We start from the raw sequence: 19,146 nt of genomic DNA on the forward strand, positions 1-19,146 counted from the left end.
TCCCTACTTGCTCCTCATCCAGTGTCCTGCCACATGGTAACCGACACGCAGTTATTAGCCCAAAGGCTTGTAGTCATTGTCCGACTTCGCTTCCTCTCCCACAGCCAGCAACCAGCCTGTCACTGGAACTTTTCTTCCCTAGTGTTTCTTGGATCCAGTTGCTTTCTTTCCTTCTTCAATGCCACTACCCTGTATCTTAGTTTTATGACTTATAAAATAGAGTACTTGTGAGTATTAAATAAATGAATTACACGTAAAATGCTTAAAAAAATAGATCGGCCCCCAGTAAGTGTACATGAGCGGTGGTGGTCCTTGTCATCATCATCATCGTCATCCTTGTTGTTGGGTTCTTCTCACCTTAGTGTATATAATACATTTTCATCTCTACCTCCAGTCTTGATTTTATCCTTCCCCACCTTCATTCTACTCTGCACATTGCAGCCAGAGTGATCTTTATAATATAGATGAATGATCATGGTCTAACTTTCCTGCTTAAAAAACTTCAATGATCTTGCCATTGGACTTCTACATGAATTGTCACCCCCACCTAGAATGCTTTTTCCCTTGATCTTTGAATGATTGTTTTTTGAGGGTTTGTTGTTGTTTTGTTTTGTTTTAAGATATATGTTTTTATTTTTGTTTTTTATTTTTCCTAAAGATAGTATTTATTTGACAGAGAGAACACACAAGCAGGGGTAGCAGCAGCGGGAGAGGGAGAAGCAGCCTCCCCACTTAGCAGTGAGCCCGAAGTAGCTCCATCCCAGGACCTGGGATCATGACCTGAGCCAAAGGTAGATGCTTAACTGACTGAACCACCCTGGTGCCCTGAGAGATCTGTTTTTAAATGTCCTCTCCTCAGAGAGACCTTCCCCTGACCACCTAATTATTCTAAAGTAGCCACCCATATCCTTTCTATCATATCACCTATTTTAATTCTTTCCATAGTACTTATTAATATGTGATATTTTTCTAGTTTATTCATGTATTTGTTTATATAGTCTCCTCCAATTAATTTTTATTTATTTATTTTTTTGAGTAGGCTGCACACCCAGCCTCAAATCAAGAGTCACATGCTTTATGGGGTGCCTGGGTGGCTCAGTCATTAAGTGTCTACCTTCGGCTCAGGGCGTGATCCCAGGATCCTGGGATCGAGCCCTGCAGCAGGCTCCCTGCTCTGCTGGGAGCTCTGGAAGCCTACTTCTTCCTCTCCCACTCCCCCTGCTTGTGTTCCTTCTCTCGCAGGCTGTCTCTCTCTCTGTCAAATAAATAAATAAAATCTTAAAAAAAAAAAAAAAAGTCGCATGCTTTACTGACTGAGCCAACCAGGCACCTCTGGTCTCCTCTAAGTAGAATTAAATTCTCTGAGAACAGGGATGTTGTCTGTTTTATTCACTGTTTTATTTCTACTATGTATAACAATGTCTGGTACATTGTAGATACTCAATGAATACTTGTTAAGTGAATTATAAATCAGTTTCATATGTCTTATGAGGCCCTTTTTGGTCTTTGTAGCATCTTCTGGTTCAGGACACCTTCTGCTTTGGCCTCTCCATCCCCCAGCTCATCCCATCTCTTCAGATGTGTTTTCTTGCTGCAAGACCTTTGCATATGCTGTTCCCTCTACTTAGAACACTTTTCCTCAAGTACCCAGCCACTGCCTAGGTATCTCCTATTCAGCCTTCAAGTTTCAGCTTAGGTGTAACCTCACTTGACTGCCCTTCTTAGTCTTACAGCTCTACATGCATTACCTTTGATTATACATACTGTAATTATCTGTCTCCCTCACTAGATGGTAAGTTTTGTTGGGCAAAGGCCTATGTCTTGCTCACCATTTATTCTTAGTTGTAACTGCTGTGAGCTGGAAGCATCTCTTGAGGTGGGGTGCTGGGTAGGACTACCCAGAGTACCAGCTGAGGGCTAAGAAGGTGCGCTTTTGAATGTCAGGGTAAGATCTAGTCATTTGGCCCTGGCTCATTGTCATTCTCCTTTTTCCATCTTTGGTGATTCCAGTGTTTGCCTGGATGAACTATCTAACATGCTTGAAATGAATCATCGAATACACTTGTCTCTCCCTGAGACATATTCATAAAAATCAGTGTACCTGGCAGAGGACTTGCCCATGAATGGGGCATGAGTGCTGAGGATAAAAGTTGGAGATCTGGGTAGGCAGGTTATTTACTCTGAGTGGCTGATGGCAGAATAACTGAGAGTGGAGTGGAATTCTAAGCAAGGAAGGAAGCAAAAGGCCTTAGGGATAAGGTGAGGCAAAGATGAAACAGGAAGCTGAATCATTAAGTCAGAAACCTAGAGAATCTGGATAATGGGTGGAGCGTAAGAAAGGATAGGGCAAGCAGCTCACGATTAGGGCCATAAATAATCTTGGGGATTACTTAAATCATCTTTTGGCATTCTTACCTCTTTAGTGTGGAGCCAGCTTTTGGATTAGAAGAAGGATCAAGTAGTTGACATATAAAGGTTTGAGCTAGATTGCATATTACTTTGTATTTTATGTGTTAATTATCTGAAAGTCAAATCCTCAGAAATCCTACTGTACCTTTCCTCACACTTCAAATTCTGCTCCCTTTTAAACATACCAGGTTTAACTAGCTAATTTTTGAAAAAGTTTCCTGTATAGAAGCCTATAGCAATCCTGGTGCTCCTCTTAGGTAGGCTGAGGATATTCCCTTCAGGTAGGGTGAGCACTCCCTCGGGCTGTACCTCCTCCCACCAAACCATGCGTAGGAGCTGGCCTCAGCAGCCCAGGGAATTCAGGACTCTGCCTAGCCTCACTCAGTCTGTGGATTTCTGTCTGAATTTTGGGGAGGGACATAGTGTAAAATATAGGGTGGGATTCTATCAGCGAGGCATAGTAGGAGTAGTGGAAGACTGGCTGGATGTGGATAGATGTAGGATCTGAAGGTGTATGGGCAGTGGGCTTCAAAGTTTCTGACCTGGAATGGTCCTTGAATTTATGGCAGCGTTAGGGTGCTTTAATGTGCCAAGTAGAGAATCTTGGTAAGTGGTGCCTGTCATTAGCCCTTAGAGGTGTTCTGTATATTTTTCTGTGTGGCCTGGAGGTCTTCTATAGACTGGTAATTGGCATCATGGTGGGTGCTTGGTGAGGGGAAATCATGGGGATAGGAACAGTACTTACTGAAGAGAGGTATATTCTCTTTTGAAGGTTGGATAGACTGATTGTGTGCACGTCTTGGGCAGTCTAAGCCCAGTCACGTTGCCTCCATGAAGCAAGGCATCTGCACTCTCCTCCTAGGGCTCTGCTGGGAAACCAGCCTAAGAGAGCCAGATATGGCCGTAGTTAGTGATTCCCTCAAGAATGCTCCCTGTCTTGACTCCTCTTTTCCCTAAGCCTCATGCTCTGATGTCCTGCCTTCTGTTTTCTGCTCTGATGTCCTTGCCTTCTATTTTCTGTTTCAAATTTCATAATACATTCTGACTCCTCTTTCTAGATTACTCCATGTCCAGCTTGATTCTTGGTTCTACATAGTGCCCTAATTTTGACATTGTCAGCCAACTTCAAGTGAGGGCCCTCCTCCATTAGTCCTGTTTGTAGAACTATGATTTTGAAGCTTTAATGCATCAGAAATACCTATGGGGGCAAAAGAGGGGCGTGCTGGATACTTACTTAAAATTCAGATTCTTGGTGATGCCTGACTGGCTCAGTTAGAAGAGCATGTGACTCCTTATCTTGGGGTTGTGAGTTTGAGCCCCACGTTGGGTGTAGACCTTACTTAAAAAAATAAAAAAATAAAGTAAAACGCAAATTCCCGACCTCTGCTCCCTAGCTTTTCTGATTCAGTAGGTATAAGGTGGTAATCAGGAATCTGCATTTTGATTGGCCTCCCAGATGACTCTGACTACAGTCATCATCTACAGACCATATTTGGAGAAACTGGCATAGAGGACTCCGCTGACCTCCCATCCCTAAAGGGAAAGAAAGAGGATTTGAACCCTTTACTTGGATTTAAAGGTCCTAGGAAACTTAGTCTGTCATGGAGTGGGAATAACGGATAACCGTCTCTATGTACCAGCACCTCATCTCGTTGCCACAGTACATGTAGAGCCAGATAAGCTGTACAGGGCCTTATGACTAACCCGTGGCAGGTCAGTAACTCTGGGATTTACAGGAAGCTTTGACTTTGGACTCAGAAAACAGGCTAGAATGTGGACCCTGAAGGCTACCGGTTGTACTGCATATTTTCTCTAGGGTGCATCTCTTTTCCTGTGCACACTGACCCTGTCCTAGTGTAGGTGGTCTTTATTTGGTTCCCAAGCTGTCTTCATGCCAGGTTGTGGCCATCCTTTACACAGCTGCCACTATTCTCCTGTAAGACAACCTAGCTCTCCTTTTCAAGTCCTCTGTTGCATTCCTGTTACCTATATGATCAAGTCCAACTGTCTTAGATTGGAATAAACAGTCTTACAGAATTTGGCCCAAATTGTGGCCTATAAGATCAAGGAAGATCTGGTCCCTGCCTTTTTCTCAAGTCTTATCCCAAGCCCTTCTCTCATCTCCTGTGACACCCTCACCTGCGTGTAGTTCCTGATCTCCTCTTCTACTCTCTGGTTTCAGAGCCTTTGTAGTGCTATAGCCTCTGCCTAAAACTCGTGTCTTTACCCTGCTCTTCACCTTATTAATGATCCCTTACTTTTAAGTGTCAGTTAAACATTATCTCCTCTTAGAAGTCTTTTCTGCCCGTTCTGTACAAAGCAACTCCATGTTACTTCTTATCTTCGTACCTCATTTGCTTTAGACCACTTACTGCTTCTTAGTAGTTTGTCTTTCTCTCCTATTAGATTATAAGTTCCACGAAGGTAGGGGCCTTCTTGCTCATGGTTGTATCTTTAGTGCGTAGAGTCACTCAGGAAGTATTTTTTGACTATAAATTATTTTTCACCTTCTCATCAGTAGCTGTGTGGGTACTTTGTGGCCTTGCACAACTCTCACCCTTTGCATGTGTTGTGGCCTCTGCTGGAAGCACCCTTTCTCTCATCAGCTGGTCAGATTTTTTTCTTGTCCTTGTCCACTTCTCTAAGCAAGTCTTTGACTTCCCCAGGCAGTGCTGGTTCAATAGAGACAGCACTTTGGTTCTCTTGAACGGACTTCTTTCCCTGTGTAGTGATTTCAGCTATATGAGAGATAGGTGGTATTGCCCTTGGTTTATAGATGATAAGCCAGAAGCTCTGAGAGGTGGTTTAACTTGGAAATGGCAGAACTGAGATTCCAATCCCAATGTGTCTGTAGAGCCCTCACTCATTCTACCTTGCTGTGATCTAAAAGAAACCGAACAGCAGACCCAGGGACACTGAAGTGAAAGAGATGTTTTTTGCTTTTTAATTGGGTAATGAAAGAGAGAGAGAGTGTGTGTGTGTGTGTGTGTGTGTGTGTGTGTGTGTAGTTTATTTGTCTTAACACTTCCTTATAGTTAAACACAGTAAAAGATATACTATTAACAAGCTATTTATAAAGATGATGGCGTAAAGGGTTGACCAGAATATTCAGGGGACAATATGTATTTCATGTGTTTCCTTGATCATCTTTGGTGTGACAATGACACAGTCAACATATACTGTAGTAGAAATAAGTCAAGATGAAACACTATTAAATTCAAACCAAAGCGAGTATCAATGATCATTAATAGTTGCTTGGAGGATATATAAAGAGTTAAATCTGAACATTTTTGTTGAGGGAAAAATATGCAAAAGTGGTGTGCATAGTTTTTAACATATTTTGCTTAAAAATACATCTTACTATATATCATTAAGATACTAGTTGAATAGGGATGCCTGGGTGGCTCAGTCAGTTAAGCGTCTGCCTTCGGCTCGGGTCATGATCTCGGGGTCCTGGAATCGAGTCCCGCATCAGGCTCCCTGCTAAGCAGGGAGTCTGCTTTTCCCTCTGCCTGCTGCTCCCCCTGCTTGTGCTCTCTCTCTCTGTCAAATCTTTCTGGAACTTTGTTAAGATTTTATTTATTTATTTGTCAGGTGCCCCATAAATAAAATTTAAAAAAAAAAGATACTAGTTGAATAAATTGTAGTGAATATTGCCATATTATGTAGCTGTTAAAAAGAGTGAGACGTACAGGCACATACACACTCACACCCTGATAGGGAATGATCTTTAAGATCTGTTATTAAGAGAAAACTAAGGCAAAGTGCAGAAAAGTGTTTGTGGCATACTACTATTGGTGTTTGTGTGAAAAAGGGGGAGGATTCTATTGATTTATTATACCCAGATTACCTCTTGCTTGTTTTGTTTTTGTTTTGTTTTGTTTTTAAAGATTTATTTATTTGAGAGAGACAATGTGCATGTGTGTGAGATAGAAAGTGGGGGAGGGGGAGGGGGAGAGGGGAAGGAGAGAATCTCTAGCAGACTCCCCACTGAGCACACAGAGCTCAGTGTGGGGTTCAGTATCATGACTCTGAGATAATGACCTGAACGGAGATCAAGAGTTGGATGCTTAACTGCTGAGCCACCCAGACACCCCAAGTTTTATAAAATTTTTAAGTACTTTGCTTTACCCTATAAATGTGATCCTGAAAAGTTGAATGTGTGTGTCTGTATGTGTGGGGTGTGTGTGTGTGTGTGTGCGCGCGCGTGTGTGTGTGTGAACAATGACGGGCTGTGGAGGCATTAAGTTGTATCTCGCTAAACTTCACAGGAAAGAGGAAGAAGGAAGATCCTTTTTGTCTAGTGAATGATCCCTAACTTAATATATTTGAATTTTGTATATGACATTTTTTTTGAAGTGAAACACATCTCTCCTGAGAATGGAACAAAAAAAGGGGAGATTGTGTTTGAAATTGAAGATACCTGTGTATGTCAGGATACCCCACTATTTGTCTATCTCTGTTCTTCCTGTTCATGCACTAGAAATCTTGGAGCTCCCTTTTATAACATGTTTCCTGTGTGTTGATTTTGTTTTTCCAAATGGAGTAAATTCTTAAAGGTGGGAGGCATATCTTATGATTATATCTTACAGTAACAGCATAATAGAAGTTGCTCAGTAACTACATATTCAAGGACGATAAGAGAGAGGTGGAGAGAAGGGAAGAGGCTCCCCTGTCAAAGAGATGATGCTTTTGGATTTTCTCTGACTCATCTTGTTCTCTTTACTAGTAAAGAATTTCTTCCACTTGTATACTAAGTGTGTTGGAGGATTTTGGGTGTGTATGTGTGTGTGTGTGTGTGTATGTGTTGGAGGGATGTTCCTTGCTGAAAGCCCAGGAAAGAGCAGAAGCTGGAATGGGGCATGAAGGCTGTTGACCTAATGGTGTGTAATGAGACTTCTGTGTTGCAACCCTGAGGAGAATCTCAGATTTCTGACTTATTCCTAATTTCAGTCTTGGGTATTCAACTGTCAGTTGGTCAACTGGACCTGTGTGTGCCCTAGACTTCCTAAATTTAGTAGCATGTGGTATGAATGTTTGATTGAAGTGATTTGTCATTTTTGGTGAGAATATATGAAAACTCTTAACACTGGGCCTTGTGTATTGTTGGTATCCAAGAGGTGACAGAGAGTATGTGAGAAATATTTTGAAACTGTTAAGTCTTTCCTTAGGTCCCCTGCCTCTGTTCACGTGCCTCCTACTCTCAGGCTAAATAGGGGATAGCAACATGGATTCCACCTTTGGGAAGTTGCCAATTCCTTGTTGGCAGCTTTATGCTCAGGCAAGAGGTGTAATTGGCTTCCACATATTTGGCAGCAAATATATCTGGACCCTGTCCACCAGATTACTCAAAACCTTACCCCAGATTGAAAACGTCACCTTGGGCAACGTTCTTGGTAGGGACCTAGACTTGAGAATCTTACTGGGGAGGCTGTGAGTCTCTAGGGGAGTCATGCAAGGTGGCGAGTGTATAGGATTGGACATGAGTTTAACTTAGCCAGGATAGCTTGTTGGGTGTAGCTATGGAGGAAGGGATAAAGTAGGGAGTAAAATGAGCTCAGCTCTGTGTCATTTTCTGCTCCTAGGAAGATGTAGGCACTTGTGTGCACACACCAGCCTACTGTGGCTTGTCACTTCCCTTTGAGAGTCAGTCTTACCCCTGGCTTCCCTGCAAGCCGTTTGGGGTTTAGTAGGAGGTGAAACACGGAATCTGAATTAGATAGCTTTGCTTTAAGTCTTTTTTTTTTTTTTTTTGAGATTGTATTTATTCATTTGAGAGAGAGAGAGCACAGGCAGTGGGAGCAGCAGAGGGAGAGGGAGAAGCAGACCCCCTGCCGAGCTGGGAGCTCGACATGGGACTCAATCCCAGGACCTGGAGATCATGACCTGAGCCAAAGGCAGACGCCCAACCATCGGAGCCACCCAGGTGTCCCAGCCCTGCTTCAAATCTTACAGATCTGCAAGGCGGAAGTGTGCGTCCCAGGATCTGTTTCCCGTGTGCTGAAATAAGGAATCCCATCCAGGTGTATAGAGGTTTCCCTCCATCCTTCTTGGGCCCCTTCAGGTTGCCTTGATCTTAAGCTTTTGTCTTTTTCTCCTATCACTGGCCTGGCATCTGGAAAGAGAAGGGAGAAGGGTGAGGAAGGAAGGGGAGAGTTAAAGAACTTGTAGGGGTAGGTGGATTTGTGGTCCTTAAATCCTTTCTGGAACAAAGTGTAGGGGTGCCTGGGTGGCTCATTTGGTTGGGTGTCTGACTCTTGATTTCAGCTCAGGTCATGATCTCAGGGTGTGGAGCCTGTTTGGGATTTTCTCTCCCTTTCCCTCTGCCCTCCCCCCCAACAAAATAAATAAATGAAAGTGTAGGTGTGGGGAGAAGGATGAGTAAAAGGTTGCCAGTACCACTTGTCTGGCAGTCAGCCTGGACCCTTGGTTGGTATTGTCAAGTTCTTTCTGTGCTGTTCCTCTATCCCATTTAAAGCATAAGCATATATACACATGTAATTTCATATCAATGGAATCGTATCTTAATACCATTTTTCTTCTTTATACCATTTTGTAATCTTTATTCACCTTTCCCCCTGCTTTATTGAGATATAATTGACATATAACATTGTGTAAGTTTAGGGTGTACAATGTGATTTGAAACACATATATTTTTAAATTGTTATCATAATATGGTTAACACATCCATCACCTGACATAGTCCCCTGCTTTGTGTGTGTGTGGTGAGAATCTTTTCTCATTCTGTAGTTTGTTGTAGACACCTTTATTTATTTATTTTTTAAAGATTTTTATTTATTTATTTGACAGAGAGAGAGACACAGCGATGTTGTAGACACCTTATTATGTAAATGCATGTAGAATAAATGGGTAAATTATATTTCAATGTGTGGATGTACCATAATGCTTTTTATTCTTTAATATTTAATCTGTTTATCTTATCTGTTATCTGTGGGGCCTTCCCTGACTCCCTTATTTGAAATTGTAGCAAACCCTCTTTCTTTCTTATCTCCCTTCTTTCCTCTATTTTTGTCTATAGCATTTAACACCACCTGATATACTATATACTTTTCTAATTTGTTTATTGCCCAACACCTTCGCTAGAATGTAAACTCCATGAAGACAGAGATTTTTTTTCTTCTTTTTTTTTTTTTTTTTAAGATTTTATTTATTTATTTGACAGAGAGAGAGAGACAGCCAGCAAGAGAGGGAACACAAGCAGGGGGAGTGGGAGAGGAAGAAGCAGGCTCATAGCAGAGGAGCCTGATGCGGGGCTCGATTCCTTAACGCCGGGATCATGCCCTGAGCCAAAGGCAGACGCTTAATGACTGAGCCACCCAGGCGCCCCTTTTTTTCTTCTTTTTTATTCACTGCTCTCTAGCTGTTACGTAGGACAGTTCCTGGTACACAGTTGGTGTTCAATAAATATTTGTTGAATGAATGAACTTGTTGGACTTTTGGTGTATTTGTTGGACTTTTTATTTGCAGTATTTTTTTAAAGTAATCTCTGCACCCAATGTGGGGCTCAAACTCAGGACCCTGAGATCAAGAGTTGCACACTCTATTGACTGAGCCAGCCAGGTGCCCCTATTTGCAGTATTTTATTATTATGTACATTCTGTGATAAACACCCTGTATATAATCTTTGTACACTTGTCTGCTTATTTCCTTAGGATAAATTCTAAGAAATAGAATGGCTCAGTTAAGGGATATGCACACTTACAATGTTGATTCATGGAACCAACTATCCTTAAGAATGTTAACTTCTACCAATAGCACATGAGATTGCCTACATTGTCAGTAATACTGGGTTGTATGTTTTTCATCTTCCCCATCTGACAGGTGAAAAGTGGTCTTGTCACTGTAATATGGTAGTTGAGAATGTGACTGATAGATGTGATATGATATGGTATGTGACTCTGGAGCCAGCCTGCTGGGGCCTGAATTCTGACTCACCCACTTACTGTGTGACTTTGGGTAAGTCATTTAATTTATGTCTTTCTCAGTTTCATCTTTGATAAGGTAAGCGTAGTGATAGCACCTGTTTCAGGAAGAATAAGTCAATCTACGTAAAATGCTTCAAATAGTAATGGAGACATGTCACTCAATAAGTACAACTTAATATTTTTTTTATATTAAAGATTGAACATCTTTTCAAATGTATTTTGGACATTTATATATTTTTTTGAGTCACCTATTAATATCTTTTACATATTTTCCAGTAATATTTTCTTAATAACTTATAAGAGGTAAAGTGTTGACTATAATATATAGTGCAGAATTGTTCCTAGTTTGTCATTTATCTTTTGACTGTATTTATGCAATTTTTTTCTTTTGGGAAGCTTTACATTTTTAGGTAGTCAAAATCATCTTTTTTCTTAGAGTTTTTCCTGCTGCTAGGCCAGTATTTAGAAAAGGCATGTCTCCCTACCTCAAAAATGTAAAAAATACTCATTCTCTTTGAGTACTTGGTGTGTTTGTGTGTGCGTGTGCACATGTGGACATTTAAATCTTTAAATTTAATCGTTAAGTCTTTGATCCATCTGGAATTTATTTTGATACGAAGATAGCAGTTGAGATCTAGCTCTGTTTCTTTTCAGTTGTGTACTGTCCCAGACCTATTTATTAAAGAAGAAAGACTAGGAGCCTTTAATCTTTTCTCCCCTCCCCTAATCTGAAAGTAAGATATCCTAGAGTTAGAGGATCTCCATCTCAGAGAATGAGTTTCGTGTTTGGACTCAGTCACTCAGTTGCTAAGCTGTGGGATGAATATGCTGTGTAAAGCAGTTTGGGATCAGAACTCACAGCCTGACTAAGCCTTGAACTGCTGCATTCACTAGTGTAGCTTCTCCGCTGCCTGTTCTCTGGAGCTTGAGGATCTTCTAAATGGATCTTAGCTTGAGGACTGCTTTGAAGGGGCCTTTGTTAGTTTGGAATGATAAGTTCTGTGTTTTTAAAAAACAAATGAAGTGATTGTAGTGGATATTTCCTCACTCTAGCCTATTAGTAGGGTATTGATGAGGGGGTATTGAATGGTAATGAACACACTGTGTTCTACTTGTGCCCTCATCAGCTCTTTTTGGCACTCTCGTCCCATCAGGTTCTTCCCTCTGACTCATGGTGGAGGGAGAGCCATTCCTATATAACAGAGCGTTCGTATATCCCATGGCAGCTGTCATCTGCCAAAGACGTCGAAGAAGGGTAGCTGACTCTTACTGCCATATGTTAATGTGTCAGCAACTGTTCCAAGCACCTTACATATATAAAGTTTTTATGAGATTGGTGCTCTGTACTGGATTGAATAGTGTCCTCCCCAAAATTCATGTCTGCCCAGAACCTATGAATGTGATCTTATTTGGAAATAGGATCCTTGTAGATGTAATCAAGTTAAGATAAAGTCATAGTGGATTAGGATGGGCCCTAATCCAGTGACTGGTGTTCTTATATGAAGAGGGAGATATATAGAGGGAAGACGTTGATGCGAAGATGGAAGCAGAGATTGGAGTTGTGCTGCCACAAACCAGGGAATGTCAAGAATTACTGGCAACCATCAGAAGCTGGAAGAGGCAAAGAAAGATTCTCCCCTGGAGTCTTCACAGGGAGCATGGCCCTGCCGAAACCTTGAATTTGGACTTCTAACTTCCAGAACTGTGAGAGAATAAATGTCTTTTGTTTGAAGCCACCCACTTTGTAGTGTTTGTTATAGCAGCCCTAGGAAACCAACACCTGCTCTTTTATTATCTCCATTTTCAGATAAGGAAACAGGCCCAGAGAGATCAGATACTTTGAGATCTGTCTAGGCCACTGCTCTGCTGGCGGGGCACTTACTCTGAAGTTCCTCATGTTGCTGTTGTCAGCTCTGCATCTTCACCATGCCCGTCACACCTTCTGGTAGTGCTGGGACTGAGCTCCTGGAAGGCTCCTTCTCTAACACAGCAGGCCACAGCCTTTCCCCATTCTTGCCCATTTCATGCCCTAAAGGAGAAACTCCTCTCAGAGGCTTCTGGCTGTAGCCTGATTATTTCAGCAGGTTGCTTTGTGGCCCCACACCTCCAGGTGAAATCAGGTTTTTGTTTTTCATTTCCATGCAATGTCAGAGAAACGTGGGTGACACTTGTGGAGAGGGTCACTCAGCTGCTTCTGGCAGTTATTTTTATGCTTTGCGTTTCTGGCTTGCTATCCTTCCTAGAATTCCTGTCAGTAGACAACTCAAATCTTTTTGTTTTGGAGCTTCAGAATGTCACACACAGCTCACATGGCACATATCACAGTTCATGGCTGTGAGCAGAGAAGGAGCAGCGTCATGGCTGCATTGACTCTGAGGGCCCCGGTCACCTGTTCTTGATAAACCCAACACATCCCTGTGGCTCTCTTCTCTGCCAAAGTGAGTGGGGGGCGGATAAGGATATTATCTGACCCAGCCCACCCCCCTAAACAGCTCCTTGTTTGCCCATGACCTCTTTTGCTGGCATCCCAGAAGGGATCTCCTCCCTCTGCATCCCATTGCTGGCTGCAGAATCTTGCCTACTTTCCAATACGAACCTTTTGCTTTGGATCCTGCTCTGATTTTTATTTATTTGAGAGAGCGAGAGAAAGCAGGAACAGGGGGAGGAGAAGAGGGAGAAGGACAAGTGACAGAAAGTGCAAGCAGAGGGAGGAGAAGATGGAGAGGGACAAGCAGACTCTGCACTGAACACGGAGCCTTAGGTGGGGCTCGATCCCACAACCCCGAGATCATGACCTGAGCTGAAACCATAAGTCGGACGCTCAACCCACTAAGCCACCCAGGCGCCCCAGTCCTGCTCTTATTCTTAACAACTCTCACTAGACTGAGCTCCAGGGACTCAGGAACCATATTTGTTTTGTTTGCTGCTGTATCCCAGGATTGAGCAAAGACCTGACACTTCTCTAGCCCCTCAAGAAATATTTATTGAATGAAAAATTGAATATTGGCCTTGAAGCTTTGGAATCCTGGTTTTCCTTGCTTCTTGATAAAGCTAAGGACCAGATTAAGAACTTCAGAGGCCTAAGCAATAGAAAGATTATGTTGTCCCTCAAATTTCAGCCCTCAGTATGTATTTCAAAAACAAACACAAAATCAGTATAAGGAAATCCAGTGAAGTATAAAGAAAATAGAGCAAAATTCTGTTTTTTACCATGGTGACTAATTAGATAAGTATAATTTAAAACATTTGCTATTACTGTCTCTGCTTTGCCAGTTCTCTAAGCCCATGCTTTTGGATAATCCTGCCTGGACCAATCCTTTTCTCCCCTTGACTTCACCTTCACTTCCTCTTTATTCCATCTGCTAAAGTTGCCAGCCAGTCCCTTTGACCCCAGAGGGGCGTCTGGCTCTTGAGACCCCAGCCTAGGCTAAGTTCCCTGGGCTCCCTGGGGGCTTGCCAAGAAAGTCAAGTAGAGCACGCACACTGCTAAAGAGTACCTTAGAGAACTTCCATGCTGAATTGTGATTTATAGTCAGCATAGCACATTGTGCCAATTGATTACACTTGGGCCATTTTTAGTTGTAATAATCTGCTTCTGTGATCCTATATGTGGAAAGTCCAGAAATGTTCCTGTGGTCCTCTTTCCTGGATCACTGAGAAGTTAAGATGTAGTCCCACTCTGCCACCTGTATTAATCTGGCTTTGTTGAAACCATTCAGAGAAGCAAGGTATGATTCTGGAAGTGTAGAGCCCAGGCCTCCTACAGGCTATTCCAAGGCTGTGACCGTAATCAAATCTGTTGCTGTTTCATTTCAAAGAGCTTAAAATAGTGTTGGAAACCTCCTAGGAAAAAAAGCAGCACTGTAACTTCTTGGCTAAGGAAGTGGTGTGTGCTGGCCAGAGCAGATGCGGTAGCCAAGGCTCCCAAGTTCTTTTCTGGACCTGTTGATTTGAGGTGTGATATTCGGCAACCTGAGCTGTGGTCCTATAGCTCTGATGGTTCATCTTCAGCACAGAGAGTGATGTGGGCCATGCCTGTGGAGAGAGAGGCTGACATTGGTCCCCTATGATCTAGGGGAACCTCATGATTAGGTGTCTTTTCTTTCATTCGAATATCTAGTTCTTTTTACAATTTTTACAAAGATTTTATTTAGAGAGAGAGAGTGAGAGCGAGTGAGGGGAGAGGCAGAGAGAAAGGGAGAGAGAAAATCTCAAGTAGATTCTATGATGAGCAAGGGGCCCAACTCGGGGCTGCATCTCACCACCCTGAGATCATGACCTGAGCTGAAATCAAGAGTCCGATGGTTAACCAACCGAGCCACCCAGACACCCCTAATTTTTAAATTTTTAAAAAGGTTTTTATTACGTAATCTCTGAACGCAGTGTGGGGCTCAAACTCACAACCCTGAGATTAAGAGTTGCATGTGCACTGAGCCAGCCAGGTACCTGTCTAGCTTTCCTTTTTTAATGTAGAAATCCTCCCCTCCCCCACAGAATTAATAAAGGATTAATATCATACACATTTTACTTGAATTCATTTAATCAGAATTGCTTTCCTTTTAGTGGTGTGATTAGATCAGTTGCATGAGCAGGGAGAGGGAGACAAGCAGACCCCTTGCTGAGCAGGGAGCCTGATGTGCGGCTTGATCCTAGGACCCAGAGATCATGACCAGAGCCGAAATCAAGAGTCGGATGCTTAACTGATGGAGTTACCCAGACACCCCTGATCAGTTCTTCTAAGGGATGGGAACTTTGATAGGGTTTAGGAAAAGAAGGTTAGGTTTGTGTGGGGCACACACCTTGGCCTTGGACAGCCAGAGAGTAACATTAGGGCACCAGGTGCACGATAAGCCAGATGGGGGAGAACAAACTCCTATCCTTGGAGAGCCAGGCATGTATTAGATGCTTTTCATGTATTTTCTTATTTAATTATCATAATGGAAACCAATAAAGTATCATCTTCCCTTTTGCACACGGGCAAGCTCAAAGTCAAAGAAGTTACGTAACTTGCCCAAGGTCAGACAGCTAATAAAAGGCTGAGCTAGGATTTATTTCTCCTCAGGTCTGTCCAGTTCCAAAGCCCATGCTGTTTTCACAGAGCTCTTCTGTCTCTGACAAGATTTTAAGGAAAGAAGAGAAGATGGAGAGATGACATCTTCTGCCTCACAGTTTTACTCGTTGAGGCGTGTTCAGCCAGAGCATCGTGTTTATAGAATGCTAGGTTCTCTATATAGAGATGCTGCAACAACATATGTGGGAAGGATACCAATCGGCTCTAGGGGAGGATTTAAAAAAAGCCTTTGTTCTTTACCTCGAAGTTTTCATTGCAGTGTAATCCACAAGTGTCAAAACACCACTGTTAACTCTGGTGTACTGCTTAAGAGGCCCTGTCCTATTCTCCAAATAAAATTTGTTGATATGTCCCAAGGAGTAAGCCATGATGGGGGCAGAGGTGAGGGTGTGGTGTGCCCTTACTGTATGTACTGGAGCTGGTGACACCTGTTATGTGACTATTACAGTGAATTATTACTGAGTAAACAAGAGGTGTCTCTCTTTTGCCTTTCTAAGGGAGACCAGATGGCACTGGGTGCTGGCCCAGGTCCAGGAGAGCCTGGCCTCTGGGCTGGCAGAGGAGACAGCTTGAGTGTGTCAGGTGATGGAATAAGAAGAGACAAGGCTGGACTATCAAGAGGTAGAGTTTCAGGGGCACCAAGAATGTGTGCTGCTGCTCGAAGACTTGCTTCAGCTCTTTGCTAGTGCTTGGAATTCCACAAGTGAAATTTATTTCCCTTGATTTAAGTCTTTGAGACACTATTGAAAATGAGAGTCCAGGAAGGGGTCTGATTGTGAAGCATTTTGGTCATGTAAGTGGAGGTGTGAATGAGTGGCTGTGATTGATTTCTGAGAACTGGACTAAGGCAGGGACAGAGAGGAAAGGGCACTCTGCCCTAGTCGTAGGGAAAGGAAGGAGACACTATTGAGTTTGAGATAAAGGCCCTGAAAAGAGAAGTTGGGTCCCTAAAGAAACACCTTGTTTTCTTTACAGTTTTGACTGAGAAGACAAGCAGCTGAAGGTGATGGGGATGGAGGCTTATGATTCCACGAGGGGGTGTTGGGTGGAGAGACTTCCCATGAACATGCTGGCTATTCAGGCATGATGATGTTTGGAGAACAGCTGACAGGCAGACTGTAACAAGGAGTGTAGGATCTTTGGGTCTGTGGTTTGCTGTGATGTCCTCAGACAAGACCGGCACAGATCTTAGGAAGTGGGAGGCAGCTTCCCAGAAGTGATGTAAAATGGTGGCGCAAAAGAGGCTGCTGATGACAACATGGGCAGGGCACTTCCTCAGAAGCCACTGGTCACAGACAACTTCTGGTCTTGATTTCCCAATGTGCTGTGCTGAGATAGGGCTTTACCAGAAAGCAAAATACACCATGTCAAAAGCAATGACAAAGCATTTGGGGTGTCCATGCAAAGGGGCAGTTCCCCCTTGTCCGCTAACTTTGTGGAGCCAAAATAGCTAATCCAGAGGCTGCCAGAATAGCACCTGTGATTCAGAGCTACAACTTTTTTGGCCTGAATTCCTCCAAAAAGAGCCTTTCTAGTTGACTGTTCATCATCTTTCATCTAGCACTGCTTTCAAACAGCCTTTGTGATCTGAATTCTCACATCTTTTCTCCCCCAGGGAGCCTTTGACAGAAGCAACTCAAATCTCAGTGCCTTTTCCAGCTCCTCGCAGTTGGGTTCATGGATGCCCTTCACCTTCAGGCTTGAACTTTTACTGTGTCCATGTTCCTACCCTAAGTCTAGAGCATTTTGTTTGGACTCAGACTTTTGGTTTCATTCAGACCTCTGGGTTCCTTCTAGCACATTTCCCTAGAAGGCTATTCTAGGAATGGTCTCCACCCCTCACCTCCTGAAGTTTGCCAGGGTCTGGACCTCCCTCTTTAGTGGAATTAGTACAACTCTGTGGAGTTTCTAGATGTAGTATATCCCTTCATCTCTCCCCAACCATCATAGCCCCATACAGAAGGTCTGGTGATGTAGCTAGATCTGCTGATCGCCAGGATTTTGGAGCCAGTGCCCCCAGCAGGGAGGGACTCCTGGATAGGTGTACTATACTGTGAGTGACAGCTCTGTCCATTACTCTCTGCCTCTCTTCTATCTCACCTTTATTTTGGCTTTTTCCTGAGAGGCTCAAGCTCTGTTCAGTTGCTCTGCTTGGACCCCCTAGCCTTGTCTAGGTCTATAACTCTGCTGTCAACCCCTCACCAGAGCCTGGGGCTTTTGCTTTCCAGCCTCTCCCAGGCCAGGTCCCTTCTCTGATACTAGAGACTTTTCTTCCCCACCCACACCCCACTAGAGACTTTTCTTGCATCTAGGCTTCTGTGGGTAGAGTCTTGCCCATGCACAGATCTCCCAGTTTTTGACTATCCTGAACTCTGCCTCCTACTCTTTGGGCTAATTTGATGTCATGCTAGTCTGTTCAGCTGTACTTCTGGAACAAGCTTCTTAGCTTAGTTGGGGCCTGTCCTGAATTTCATGCTAGTTCTCCAAATGCTTCTGCCTCAGAAACAGCTTTTATTTTTAATTTAATTTTTTAATTTTTTTTTAAAGATTTTATTTATTTATTTGACAGAGAGAGAGACATCCAGGGAGAGAGGGAACACAAGCAGGGGGAGTGGGAGAGGAAGAAGCAGGCTCCCAGTGGAGGAGCCGGAGGCAGGGCTCGATCCCAGGACTCCAGGATCGTGCTCTGAGCCTAAGGCAGACGCTTAATGACTGAGCCACCCAGGCGCCCCCTCAAAAACAGCTTTTAATATGCATTTATAAAGCTTCAAAAGGGAGATAGAGAATATAACATTTCCAAATGTATTTAACTAGAGAACCATTTTTTTTTTGAAGGAATATTAAAATTTCGCAGAATATGGTGTTTGCTGGAGCGTAGTTTTGGAAAGTATGAGGGCTTATCCTAAAGAAATGGACATCAAATTGGAGGAATTCCAGGTGAAGGTAATGTGACAGTCAGTGAAAAAGCACTATTTGGAGGTAGGAAATATCTCTTGGTGCTCTTCATTCAACAAATGGCTGGCTATTGAGTGCCTAGTATTGACTAGTCTTTCTGCTGGAATCACATCATGTGTTTGACTACCTAACTGTGTGTCCTCTGCATAAGGACAGCTCTGATCTGGAGTGTAGCTCTGTGGTGGGGAAGAGGTAGGGATTCTACATTCTTTCTCCCACATTCAGATCTTCTTCCTTTTTCCTCCAGTTAAAACAAGAAGTAGTGAATGGGGTGATGCCATCATCAGCTTCTGGATCCAAGGAAGGAGACCTCTCTGAGGCTGCTTTCCCCAAGTTTGACTTCTTCCAGGATTTCTCTAGCACTCCTGAGCACCCCTTCCATCTCACTCTGGAAGTATTCATCTCAACATCCGTCTCAAGTCTCACTGCTAGTTCAGGGTTTTGACTTCACATACGGGATCAGTGCCAAGTGGAATGGAGCTCATTCTTATGGAATAATTATGGCATTGTAAATTTTCTGCTTTGCCTATGAAATCCCTCTTTTACAGCTCATGGGTAGTCTAGACTATTATTTCTTTCAACCCTTCAGTGGAGAAAAACGCATGCACTGCAGGCAGGGCAGTCTTTCAGGTGGAGATCATTTAAATCTGGCAGGGTGGGTGACCAAGTGCCAGGAGCTCCAGCTGGCAGAGCTGGTACCAAAGAGGAAACTAGTCACTTCTTCTGTATGCCATTCTCAACCAGGATAGCCAGGAAAAGACCACT

At 43.1% G+C, this 19,146-nt stretch overlaps 1 long non-coding RNA gene across 32 annotated transcripts in view; it reads left to right on the forward strand.

Moving 5' to 3' along the window:
• The window catches only part of ASPRV1, a 107,089-nt gene that overhangs the window by 19,012 nt on the left and 68,931 nt on the right, over positions 1–19,146 (forward strand). For 10 of the 32 annotated variants that reach the window (XR_005832911.1, XR_005832920.1, XR_005832918.1 and 7 more), the window contains exons 5-6: positions 10,252–10,386; positions 11,861–12,059. The exons of 1 other annotated variant lie outside the window; for it this stretch is intronic. This is a non-coding gene — a long non-coding RNA (aspartic peptidase retroviral like 1). Of the gene's footprint in view, positions 37–730; positions 792–8,245; positions 8,433–10,251; positions 10,387–11,860; positions 12,060–15,923; positions 15,940–19,146 lie in introns of those variants that run through there. 21 more of the 32 variants (XR_005832893.1, XR_005832900.1, XR_005832922.1 and 18 more) reach the window with 6 other exon arrangements.

Source organism: Ursus maritimus, unplaced genomic scaffold, assembly GCF_017311325.1.
Source record: "Ursus maritimus isolate PB19 unplaced genomic scaffold, ASM1731132v1 scaffold_6, whole genome shotgun sequence".
Taxonomy (NCBI): domain Eukaryota; kingdom Metazoa; phylum Chordata; class Mammalia; order Carnivora; family Ursidae; genus Ursus; species Ursus maritimus.